This window comes from Saccostrea echinata, unplaced genomic scaffold (genome assembly GCF_033153115.1).
Source record: "Saccostrea echinata isolate AGI-Se365-2 ecotype Australia unplaced genomic scaffold, CSIRO_AGI_Sech_v1 ptg000097l, whole genome shotgun sequence".
NCBI classification, from domain to species: Eukaryota; Metazoa; Mollusca; class Bivalvia; order Ostreida; family Ostreidae; genus Saccostrea; species Saccostrea echinata.
In genome coordinates this window covers 18,269-30,192 of record NW_026889846.1, presented here as the reverse complement: position 1 = coordinate 30,192, position 11,924 = coordinate 18,269, and the positions used below count along the sequence as shown (strand labels likewise).

At 33.7% G+C, this 11,924-nt stretch overlaps 2 long non-coding RNA genes across 2 annotated transcripts; both read left to right on the top strand.

Annotated features, from left to right (window-relative positions):
* On the top strand, positions 1 to 6,483 carry LOC133177193 (uncharacterized). Its single transcript, XR_009719636.1, has 3 exons — positions 1 to 138; positions 4,149 to 4,218; positions 6,408 to 6,483. It is a non-coding gene; the product is annotated as an uncharacterized LOC133177193 (long non-coding RNA).
* A 2-nt stretch (positions 6,484 to 6,485) lies between these two features.
* On the top strand, positions 6,486 to 11,713 carry LOC133177192 (uncharacterized). Its single transcript, XR_009719635.1, has 3 exons — positions 6,486 to 6,550; positions 11,251 to 11,360; positions 11,578 to 11,713. It is a non-coding gene; the product is annotated as an uncharacterized LOC133177192 (long non-coding RNA).
* Positions 11,714 to 11,924: the final 211 nt, after the last annotated feature.

Here is an 11,924-nt window from a genome sequence, read left to right as displayed (position 1 = left end):
TGGGTCGGGTTATTTAGCCAACCAAAATGGCAGTACAGGCTCCGACCGAGGACTGAGGAAGCTTAGGATGACTAATAAGAATGGTTGCGGCGAGTGTTTTGTTGTGGAAGTATTAGAAGAATGTGTAAGAAACATACGGTTAGTCGCCTAAGTTCAAATCTATCAAATTCAAAGTTTTAGTAAAAAGATATATCTACAATTCTACACTTGGACGATACACTGATACACAGTCATTTAGCCGGTACAATCACTAGTTTTAGCTACGTAGCTTGAATTACCTACATAGCTTTATTTACCTACCTGAAGTAGTTTTATTTAACTACTAAATCAAACTTATTTCTTTAATTAGCTTTTTTCTCAAGATGTGCAGAAAATCGCACTTTCGTGCAGTGATAATTTTCAACTTTTAGCTCATCTGAAAACAATTCATCATGTTCATGAAAAAAATTTCTCTTGAAAATGTGTCTTTCTCTGCGCAATTGCACTCAAAGTTATAAAAGTTTTAGGGCTATATACAACGCTCAGTTAATTTGTGACCAAACACTGAAACAGTTACTTCTTGAATGTATTTAAAACAAAGAAGATCAGTTCAGGTAAACTTGATAATTGATTGGTAATTATTCAGCACAATATGAAGTAATCATACTTATCCATACCTAACCGCACACAAAGTGGTGTATGGTTACTCAAACAGCAGAAATACATCTGTATTCCGAATGTCACAAATAATAATGTGCTTCAGACCCGGTTTAAGAGAGGTGTGGTGAGGGCTCGTGTAGAGACGCAGTTAGATTATTTAACTAATTTAAAAGTAGTTCATGTCCCAAAGCTATTAAAGAGTTTTAAGACCGTGTTACAACATCCTGGTGACTAAATGCACCCTCCTCTATCACATTAAAACCCAAGAAGATTCTTATAAATTTATACTGGTACTTAAACAAATTGATTGAAGAAATGCCCATGTAGAAAATGCATGGTATTTTCTTGTCAATGTCGTAGCATTATATTGGTAGATGAAACTTGACATATTAGTATTGATAGAATACTTCCAATTACAATTACTTGTTTTTGATTTTAACCCAAAATCATTAAAGTCATGACTGTATTTGTAGACCCCTACAGTTTGGGGTATTTCGAATCCTGTGTGTACATGAGAGAAGATGAATAAAACACACATGCTGCACACTTGTTATATTTACATGTCAGATGTACACTCAATTTTAAGACAGGACCAAACTTTTACTAGTCAGTGTCGATCAGACATGCCTTATAAATGTTAAACCCTGTGTCCGAATGCATAAATATTTTTTACTTGTCTGATTCTGAACAGATTTAAAGAAATTTGTTGAACTTAATGAAGGCTAAATTAACTATAAAATTAACTGACTTATTTAGATTTGTGTTATCATGAAGATAGAAATATTAATTGCACTCCTCCTCTCATTAGCAATATTTATCGAGGTATAACTGAGCGTTAAAGATGGAAAATTTATGCTATGCTTCAAGTACATATTTTAACTTCAGTATCTTGAATTGTAGGATATCACAAAGTTTTTTCTAGGACCCATTAGGTGCGATGTTTATAATCTACACTGAAATGCTTAAAAATGATTTTTTATACTACTAGTATCATTTACATTTTTGAAATACATTTTTTAATAATTTTTTTAATTATGTTTTTATCACAAATATAGTTTCAATATATATACCATGAAGAATTCACATCACATCAGAAACAGTTAATAACAAATGCCAGAAACAAATACAACAAAACAGAAACAGTTGTAACACCCTCTTGATCATCCTCGTGTGCTTTTATGCTACATATTATAATAGCTCGGGTTCGAGATTTAATGCTGTTGGTTGCTAAGCAAATGTAAACAAAAAATGAGGCATAGTTCCAGGGCTCGACATTGTACGCTCATCCACTTGTCCAGTACATGTACCAGTAAAATTTTTCATGAACAAGTGATAATTGCTGACCACTTGTCCGATTTGACAAGGGATATTTTTCTAGGAAGAATTTTTTATAGCTGAGCATGAAAACTTAAAGAATTAAAATTTGTTGTCAACTTTTTATCGGAGGTTCAAAATGAAAACATGCCATGCATGCGGTTTGTAAATAGTTAAATGTTGATCCTGCTCGTAATAATGATGGCCCTGGTTGTCAAGCTTGATCAGGAACAATGTTACTATGAAACTTGTCTGAAATATCTGATGTTTTTCAGGCATTTGTCACAATTTTAATTTTAATATTTAAAGTACCATGAAGTTGACTACTTAGAACTACAGTAACTTTGAAATGTGTACTTTTACTGAAGGAAATTTGGGTTTTTATTATCTGGCAGGAGAGCTTTAGCAAAAGACAATTTAATAGGCTACAAAGGATAAGCAAAAGAAGGCAAAGAAAAATTTGAAGTCATATAGTCAGCTATTTCTTATTGTTACTATTTTTCTTTCATACATGTAATTATATAACATGATTTACATCTACTTTAGGATAGGATGATACAGTTTAGTAATTTGCAATAGATGTGTCCACTCAAAATCTCAAAAACAGACTCCATGAATGTATTATAGACTATTGTAATGTACAATATTTTTTCAAATTGTTAGATAGGTCTTTTATAAAATAGTTTCATACAAGTAAAAGTTATGTTCAGACAAGTAAATTTCACAGTCACTTACTTCGAGGGTAACATGCCAGAATATTTTCCCCAATTGTGTCACCCAATGTCGAATGCATATCTTGTCATTAATTATTCAGTTTTATTTATTTTAATATATTTATATCCAAAAACCTTATTGCTTATGTAATTGCTAGTCATGAGGACCCCCTGGAGATAAGCCTATTATGGCAATAGATGGGACTGAAAAAAAAAAAAACCTTTGAGAAACAGATAACTGAGGTTTCAAGAATAGAGGGTAAAGTTCATAAACTCACTGAACTTGAGCACTTAGACATATCCATGGTATTTGAGAAAGGGTTTTAAAATACATAAGTAAAACTGTCATTAACAATAAATTTTATTTCTCCATCTTTTATTTTAGCGCACCTGAGCCAAAGGCTTAAGAGAGGTTTTCTGATCAAAATTTGTCTGTTGTCTGTCACTGTTGTTGTTGGAGGCGGCGACATAAACTTTTCACATTTTCATCTTTTTCTCCAGAACCACTTTGCCAATTTAAACCAAACTTGCCACAGAGCATCCTTGGGTAAAGGAAATTCAAGTTTGTTCATATGAAGGGCTACACCCTCTTTCAAGGGGAAATAATTAAGAATTGTAAATTTAATGGCATCTTAAAATAAATTTCTTCTCAAGAATCAGTGGACCAGAAAATGAAATTTCTGTGAATTTTAAAGCTTCATTACTGTGGGCCAGAAAATGAAAATTCTCTGAAAGCTTCATTACTTAGCGTACATTCAGGTTTGTTTAAATCATGACCCCCCAGGGTAGGGTGGGGCCACAATGGACAATCAAATTTTTACATATGAATAAATATACATCATCATGTGTAGTAAAAAGAAAAGTAGAACAGCAAGGCCATAGTGACTCGGGTGAGCATTGTTGCCCATGGCCACTTGTTCTTTTTACAGGCATTTTTTACTTTGACAAATTGCACTTTAATAATATAATTATAAGCATAAATTGGATAATATTTTATTAACCATAACATTGTTAATCAAACTTTGGTATAACTGTGAAATTAACTTGTCAAATGACTAGAAATTTCTTACTGAATCTAGATATGGATATACATGTACAGTTCTACAACATTTAAAATTTTACTGTGGCTCAGCACACATAAACAGAAATTTTTGGAGATCGGTAACATTTTGTCGAAATCAAAGACAAAACCAAATGCTTGGGTATTTATTTACAAAGTTTGATTTGTTAATTTTTTACCATATGAATAATTTACCCTTTCTTTCCAGTAGACCCTTGTTATGCCATGCTTAGCTTAGAGCCAGGAATAGCAAATCAAAATGAACTTAGTCAGTTGTTGTTGTTTGTAGAAAGAGACAATTTCTTTTCAGGTTTTCTTTTTCGGTTTCTCATTTTAGGCCCACAGTATTTATTTTTGACTCATATATTAGGAATATTATACTTGTGGGCAATCAATGAATTCAAGGAATACTCTTTTTTTAGGTGTTCATGATGCAACTTCCTGGATGGTGTGTAAACTGTTTATCAGCATGTGAAATCCACATGATCGAAGGTATCTTACCTATCAATAATATCAATTTTCTCTATTAAAAGCTGCATAAGGAATATATTTTATTTCTTATCTCAAATTTTTGTCCAAGCATCATTCATTTTTTCTTCATCTTTTATCTAGTGAGGGTCATATTAATTGATTAATTTAATCAAGGCTTTATAGTAAAATGTAGTGAAATTATTTCCTTGTGTATGACCTTTAAAGGGGCATAGACTCAGATTTGAAGTTAATATTTTCTCAAATTTTCGACTAGATCATGACATATGTGTGGCTATAGTATTTCACAGGGAAATATCATAAAAAAACTTATTTTACCTGGAAATTATTGAAACTACAAATTTAGGGACGCATTTGATTGACACATCCTTGCACTTTCACAAAGTAAACTTCATCCTTATGTGATATGTCGATCAAACGCATCCCGAAATTCATAGTTTCAATAATTCACAGATAAAATAAGTTTTTTAGCTCACCTGAGCCGAAGGCTCAAGTGAGCTTTTCTGATCACTTTTTGTCCGGCGTCCGTCTGTCTGTCCGTCTGTCTGTCTGTCCGTCTGTCTATCTGTCTGTAAACTTTTAACATTTTCGACTTCTTCTTAAGAACCACTGGGCCAATTTCAACCAAACTTGCCACAAAGTATCCTTGGGTGAAGGGGATTCAAGTTTGTTCAAATGAAGGGCCACGCCCTCTTTCAAGGGGAGGTAATAAAGAATTAGTGAAAAATTAATAGCATCTGTAAAAAATCTTCTTCTCAAGAACCACAGGGCCAGGAAAGATGAAACTCATGTGGAAGCATCCTCAGGTAGTGTAGATTCAAATTTGTTCAAATCTTGACCCCCGGGGGTAGGGCGGGGCCACAATGGAGGATCAAAGTTTTACTTAGAAATATACAGGAAAAATCTTTAAAAATCTTCTTCTCAATAACAGCAAAGCTATGATGAGTCATATTTATATGGAAGCATCCTCAGGTAGTGTAGATTCAAGTTTGTTCAAATCATTACCCCCTGGGGAAGGGCGGGGCCACTATGGAGGATCAAAGTTTTACATAGAAATATATAAGAAAAATCTTTAAAAATCTTCTTCTCAAGAACAGCAAAGCCATGATGAGTCATATTTATATGGAAGCATCCTCAGGTAGTGAAGATTCAGGTTTGTTCAAATCATGACCCCCGGGGGTAGGGCGGGGCCACAATGGACTACCAAATCTTTACATAGAAATATGTAGGAAAAATCTTTAAAGATCTTCTTCTCAAGAACAGCAAAGCCATGATGAGTCATATTTATGTGGAAGCATCCTCAGGTAGTGTAGATTCAAGTTTGTTCAAATCATGACACCCTGGGGGTAGGGCAGGGCCACAATGGAGGATCAAAATTCTACGTAGAAATATATAGGAAAATATCTTCTTCTAAAGAACTGCAAAGCCATGATTAGTCATTTTGATATGGATGCATCCTCAGGTAGTGTAGATTCAAGTTTGTTAAAATGATGACCCCCGGGGATAGGGTTGGGCTACAATGGGGGATCGAAAATTTTACATAAGAACATATAGGAAAATATCTTCTTCTCAAGAACTGAAAATCATGTTTAGTCATTTTGATATGGAAGCATCCTCAGGTATGTAAATTCAATTTTGTTCAAATGATGACCCCTGGGGTAGGGTGGGGCCCAATGGGGGATCAAAAGTTTTACATAAGAACATATAGAAAAAATATTTCTTCTCAAGAACAGAAAAGCTATGTTTAGTCATATTGATATGGAAGCATCATCAGGTAGTGTAGATTCAAGATTGTTCAAATGATGACTCCTGGGATAGGGAGGAGCCACAATGGGGGATCAAATTTTTACAAAGGAATATATGGAAAAACTTTTTTTTAAAATTATCTCAAGTACAACAAAGCCATTTGTTATATTGACATGGAAGCATCATCAGACAGTTTAAAATTCAACCCCCCCCCCGTAATCTTTTCAATACTGAACTGATTTGTGCTTTTGCCTAGCCAATGTGCTCAGGTGAGCGATGTGGCCCATGGGCCTCTTGTTATTATATTTCCATGTGAAATGCTATAGCCACATATATGTCATGATATAATACAGACAATTTGAGAAAATATTTCAAAATGTCGAATCTGTGTCTATGTCCCTTTAAGAGTAACAGGTAATTTCACTTTTGAATTTTTCTTATTTCAGGAGAAGTCTCCCTTGTTAAAGATCAGCAATGGCAGATAAACAATGCATGATGCAATCTACTCACTAAAAAGATTACTCCAATACATACCATGCATGTATTTCTACCTATCACCTATGTAACCTTTGTCATGCTCTTCAGAGAGGTAAGAAAACAAATTATGAAAAAAAATTTTGGTAAAAGCGACACTTAGAGATCACTTTACATGGTGTCTGTCTGTCTGTCATACCCTAGATCCTGAGAACTGTAAGAGAAATGGATTTGATACTGTGCACTTGCATTGCTTGGCACTTTGGCTTTTGTAAAATACCATATACAGTCAAACTCGTTTACATTGAAATTTAAGGGACCTTGAGATTTATTTCAAATTAACCGAATTTCATTATATCTGTGTGCTATGAATTACATAAAAAATGTAGATACAGTTGAACTTCGTTATCTGGAACACTGATATCTTGAATACCATGGATATGTCAAAGTGATTTGCTGTCCCAACCACTTATTCTTTAAATATTTTACCCTCGATATCTCGAATCCTCAGATATCTCGAAGTTTTTTCTCGGTCCCTTCAAGTTCGAGGTAACGAGGCTTGACTGTACAGTAAAAAAAAATATACATTTGAGAATTCATATTTTTACATAACATTACATGCAGTGTTTCAGAAATGTACTTATCTCTATTTTTCAAAAAAGTCCTAAATTTTTTTTACTGTTTTATTTTTTTTTTTTTGATTTGTGTTAGAAAACTATCAAGACTATTTATACATGAAAAAAGTATTGCTTTATAAAATATCTTATCGAAATATTTTGGTCAATACACAGCCCTATTCTCCACACACCAATTTACACATGACACCCCTGCATATTTTATCCATGTCAGTCTTAATGCCGTAGTTAGAAAATAAAAATGGCGACTAATATGTTCCGGTGAGAAATGCTCAATGATTATTGTTTTATCTATACAACACATAATTAAATTTGTACGGGTCCACCAACATCAAATCACCTTTGAAAAATTAACACGTGCTAGTCGTATATAGTCAGTCACCTGTGTCCACTCGTCGCAATTGGCAACTTTAATGTACCCGTTATCAAAACTGCTATAAGCTTTGTGTTCAGCAGACCCCAAAATCACTTCAAATTAACAGAGTTTTTCAAGTTAACCGATTTCAATCTAAACGAGTATTTATTGCAAAGAAACTGCACCAGCATTTTAGGAGAAACCAAATTCATTTCAAACAAACTGATTTTTCAAACAAAGAGAGTTCAATGCAAGTGAGTTCGTTACATTACAATTCAGTTGACCTTGACCTTTGGCTTTATAAAATCACTCTGGCGGTTGATTGAATTATTATTATTATTATTTTTTTTTTTTTTTGATTTTGAGAGGCAGGATTTTGATAATTAGCATTTATATCACATGTTACTGTATATGAGCTCATGACACTGTACTTTAAACTGTATGCAATATAACCACACAAACTGAAATGTAAATACAATGAAAAGACATCAGGATGGGTATACCAAAAGTATCGATACAGACTGAAGAGAGACTGAAATCTCTTTTGGAAGATATCTGGGATAAAGATATATTTATTAAAAATAATAATTTTAATTATACTGTTTTACCCTTGTGTGTCTGTCTGTCTGTGTGTCTGTCTGTCTGTCCGTAACAAATATTTCGTCACAGTTTTCTCAGCAACTACTCATCGCAGATGCTTGAAATTTTAGCACACACTTTGTTGAGGTATGCCATATGGTGGGATTCATTTTTGTACGAATCTGATTTCAACTTCCTGTTTATCCATGCGTCTGTCTGTACCATACATAACAAATTTTGGTTGCAGTTTTCTCAGCAACTACTAATTGCAGATGTTTAAAATTTTAGCACATTCTTTGTTTAGGCATGCCATATGGTAGGATTTATATTTGTACGAATCCGATGTCAACTTCTTGTTTATCCGTGCATCTGTCCGTACCATACATAACAAATTTTTGTCGCAGTTTTCTCAGCAACTACTGATTGCAGATGCTTGAAATTTTAGCACACTCTTTGTTTAGGCATGTCATTTGTTGGGATTCATTTTTGTACGAATCCGATGTCAACTTCCTGTTTGTCCGTGTGTCTGTTCGTACCATACGTAACAAATTTTGGTCCCAATTTTCTCAGCAACTACTGATTGCAGATGCTTGAAATTTTAGCACTTTCTTTGTTTAGGCATTTCATATGGTGGGATTCATTTTTGTACGAATTCGATGTCAACTTCTTGTTCACCCATAACTGAACTTGTGTATATTCACATCAGAATATATATTCACATCAAAGCAGGGGTATTACTAGTGAACATTGGCTCACAGACTTCTTGTTAATTTCAATTTTATAATTCACTTTAGCTTTGAAGGGTGGGGAATCATATATCTATTGTCAGATTTTATATGATAAATGCTATTCTGTATTGGTCTTACTATTTGTGGATTTTTTTTTCTTTGCTATATAAGGGCTATTTTGAAATTAATGAGACATTTACTTGTACTCCATAAAAGAAAGACATAAATTCATGAAAATTTGTCAACATTTTAACAAGAACAAATAAAACAGCTATGCAAAATTTCTAATTGATAGGATAATTAGACATGTCCCATTGGAATTATAAACTTGCATATGTCTATTGACCTAAAGCAGCATTGCTTCTTCATTTTCATCTCATGCCAGCCATAGATCTTTACCATGTTGAGACAGTCTGGAAGCTTTAATGCTTCTTTCTCTGTCATCACAGAAACTAATCAACTGATTGAGATGAAACCTATTTAGGGTTAACAGGCATGTTGTGTAGATGTGCAGAAGGAAGGTCATTTTACCCACACTTACATGCACATGCGTGCGCGTGCAAGGAGTGAAATGACTGAAGCAATTGAAACACCATTAACCTTCCTGTTTTTTTATGATATGCTTTGAACTTCATTGTATAGACTTATATTAGTGGTGTAGACAAGAAGAGGTGGTTGAATTAGCAAGAAAGCATGTGCATGCATGTGTGCTTTGCTCTGTTTGACTGACACAAAAAATCTCAATAACCTTTGTGTTTTTTGATGAAATGCTTTGAAATTTTAAACATAGTCATACACAACAAGGCTCTACATTTTGATATAATATATGAGATATTGTGAAAACATGCTCATGCAAGTGTGCTGCAATTTGATTGGCTTAAACTTTAAATGGCTGTTACAGTAGTAACTTTCTTAGTTTTTAACAAAACTGGATGGAATTCAGAATATAGATAGGTGTAATGAGTTCCTACATTGTGCTACTATGAAAATTGAATGCAAGAACGTGGATTCTGATTTGCTAATACTTATATGGCTGTATCTCTCATAGTTTTCAATGAAAATCTTTAGATTTCTTACATAGCTATTTATTGTGAGTCTCTTCTTGAGGAAGGAATATGAAATATTTAGAAAATATGGGCATGTGCATGCACTAGAGGTGTAACGATACAGCAATACATCGATCGTATTGATCGCAAGGGCTGACGATACGCGTATTGTATTGCCATGTATGTATTGTGATACAGTAGAAGATAATTTTCATTGTTTTGTTTGTAACTTCTACATTCAACCTAACAAATTTTAATGTTTTAAAATGGCTAAAAAAAGGTAGCAAAGAAAAAATACAATATCAAGACTATAAATCCACCTTTTATTAACTTTGATAAGGGTTATCAAGATATTCTTTGTATATTTTCTATAACTGTGGAGTTAGCAAAGAATTATATGTTTAGATAAAGCTTAATTCAATTGGTGACAGCTGTATCATGGTACATGTTGTATATCACATGATATACAACATATCATGATATCATGATATGTATCGTATCGTTAGGTAGTTTGCGATACTCAGGCCTAGCATGCACTGAAATCCAGTTGGTTAATACTCGAAGAACTATACCAGTGTTGTTTTTCGAATAAATACTACTGAAAATAATGTATAGATTTATTAAGCAAAAGAATTGCATAATGAAATGAAGCCTGTAATGAATGGGGCCCATAAGAGAATGGGGAAGTGTTTGGGGAACATCTGAAACAGTTCCCTTTACAGTTAGCACTAGTTGTTATTGTTTTAGAAGATCTTTTTGTCTGGAAAAGAGTTCTCCACAGAGCTATGTAAAATTCTAGGTATGCTTGCTGTGTCGTGTTGACATCAAAATCTATTTTATTGATGTAATCAGATATCTATACCAAGCTTAGATTTTTTTATGATCTCCGTATTTCTGATTGAAATTCTAAGAAGCTTGCACAAAATGAATTGAAATGAGATTGAAAAAATAAATACCGATATATAATTTGAATTATTTTCGCTCTTGCTGTATATGGGACCACTGGGAGTTGGAACATAGGTATAACATATTTCAATATATGATTTCGTGATGGCACCGGGTACCCCTTCTATTTACCCATTAATATACCATTGAAAAGAAGAAATAAAATCTTTGTAAAATATTTGTTGCTTTTATTAATTCTTAGTGTTTGTCAAACGTATATGCCATTTTTCACCAAAAGGCATTACTTGGAAAGAAAAATAAACACTATGTACTAATAATCTCTTAACAACCCTCATAATGCTTGTATCAAATAATATTTGACCACCCTTAGATTTTCTTTTAATCTTAAATAATGATGCTGTTCATCAGGCGACACATGTGTTCCTTGGAACAGTCTTTTAATTTTAGCTAGCAAGATTATTTGGACTTAAAAGTCAAGTCAATAATCTTCTAACAAACATTTTCTTCTGTCATGTTTAATTCATAGTCACTAGGCAACACTGAAATTTCCACTCATTGCTTTTCAGTCATCGACAGGAAAAGGAATTACCGGTAAGTTGACAGGACTTTCCACACTGTTTCTGGTAGCAGCTTATGATTGAATTGATGGTAGAAGACATGGCCCACTTAATCAAAGGTAAATCTCATGGAATAGTGCTAATAGTACTGATATTTTTTTTTACTCTGTTTTGCATTGAAGCTTTAGGTCAAAGGCAAATTTTCTTTGTGTGGATTCTTTTATTCTTCTCAGAAATGTGTGGCTGCTAATTAAGCCATAGCTGTCTGTTTTCTTTGAGAATCAAAGAATTGCAGCAAGTCTTTTAGGTTTTCAATGAAATTTCCTTGTTTTTCAGATAATCCGTATAGAGTGGCACCTTAACCATCACTGGTGAAATAGAAGATGACTAGTGGATGGTCATCACTTTGCAGCTCACTTTCACTTTCTGCAGCCCATCTCTTCTCATCCACAATCATTGTCTTTGGAGGAATGGTGACAATGCAGTCCTCATGGCTGGGCAGGTAACTTCCTTCCTTTATTTCTCAGCTTTCACCTTTCTTACAAAATTTATTTCCATAGAACACTGCTACAATATTCTTCCTCTAAGAACACAGTATATGTCACTTGGGTAGCACCTTAGAATTGGGTTTTCCCAGTGGCACTGAAGGTGGCATTTTTGTATTGAGCATCTCCTTCCACTCT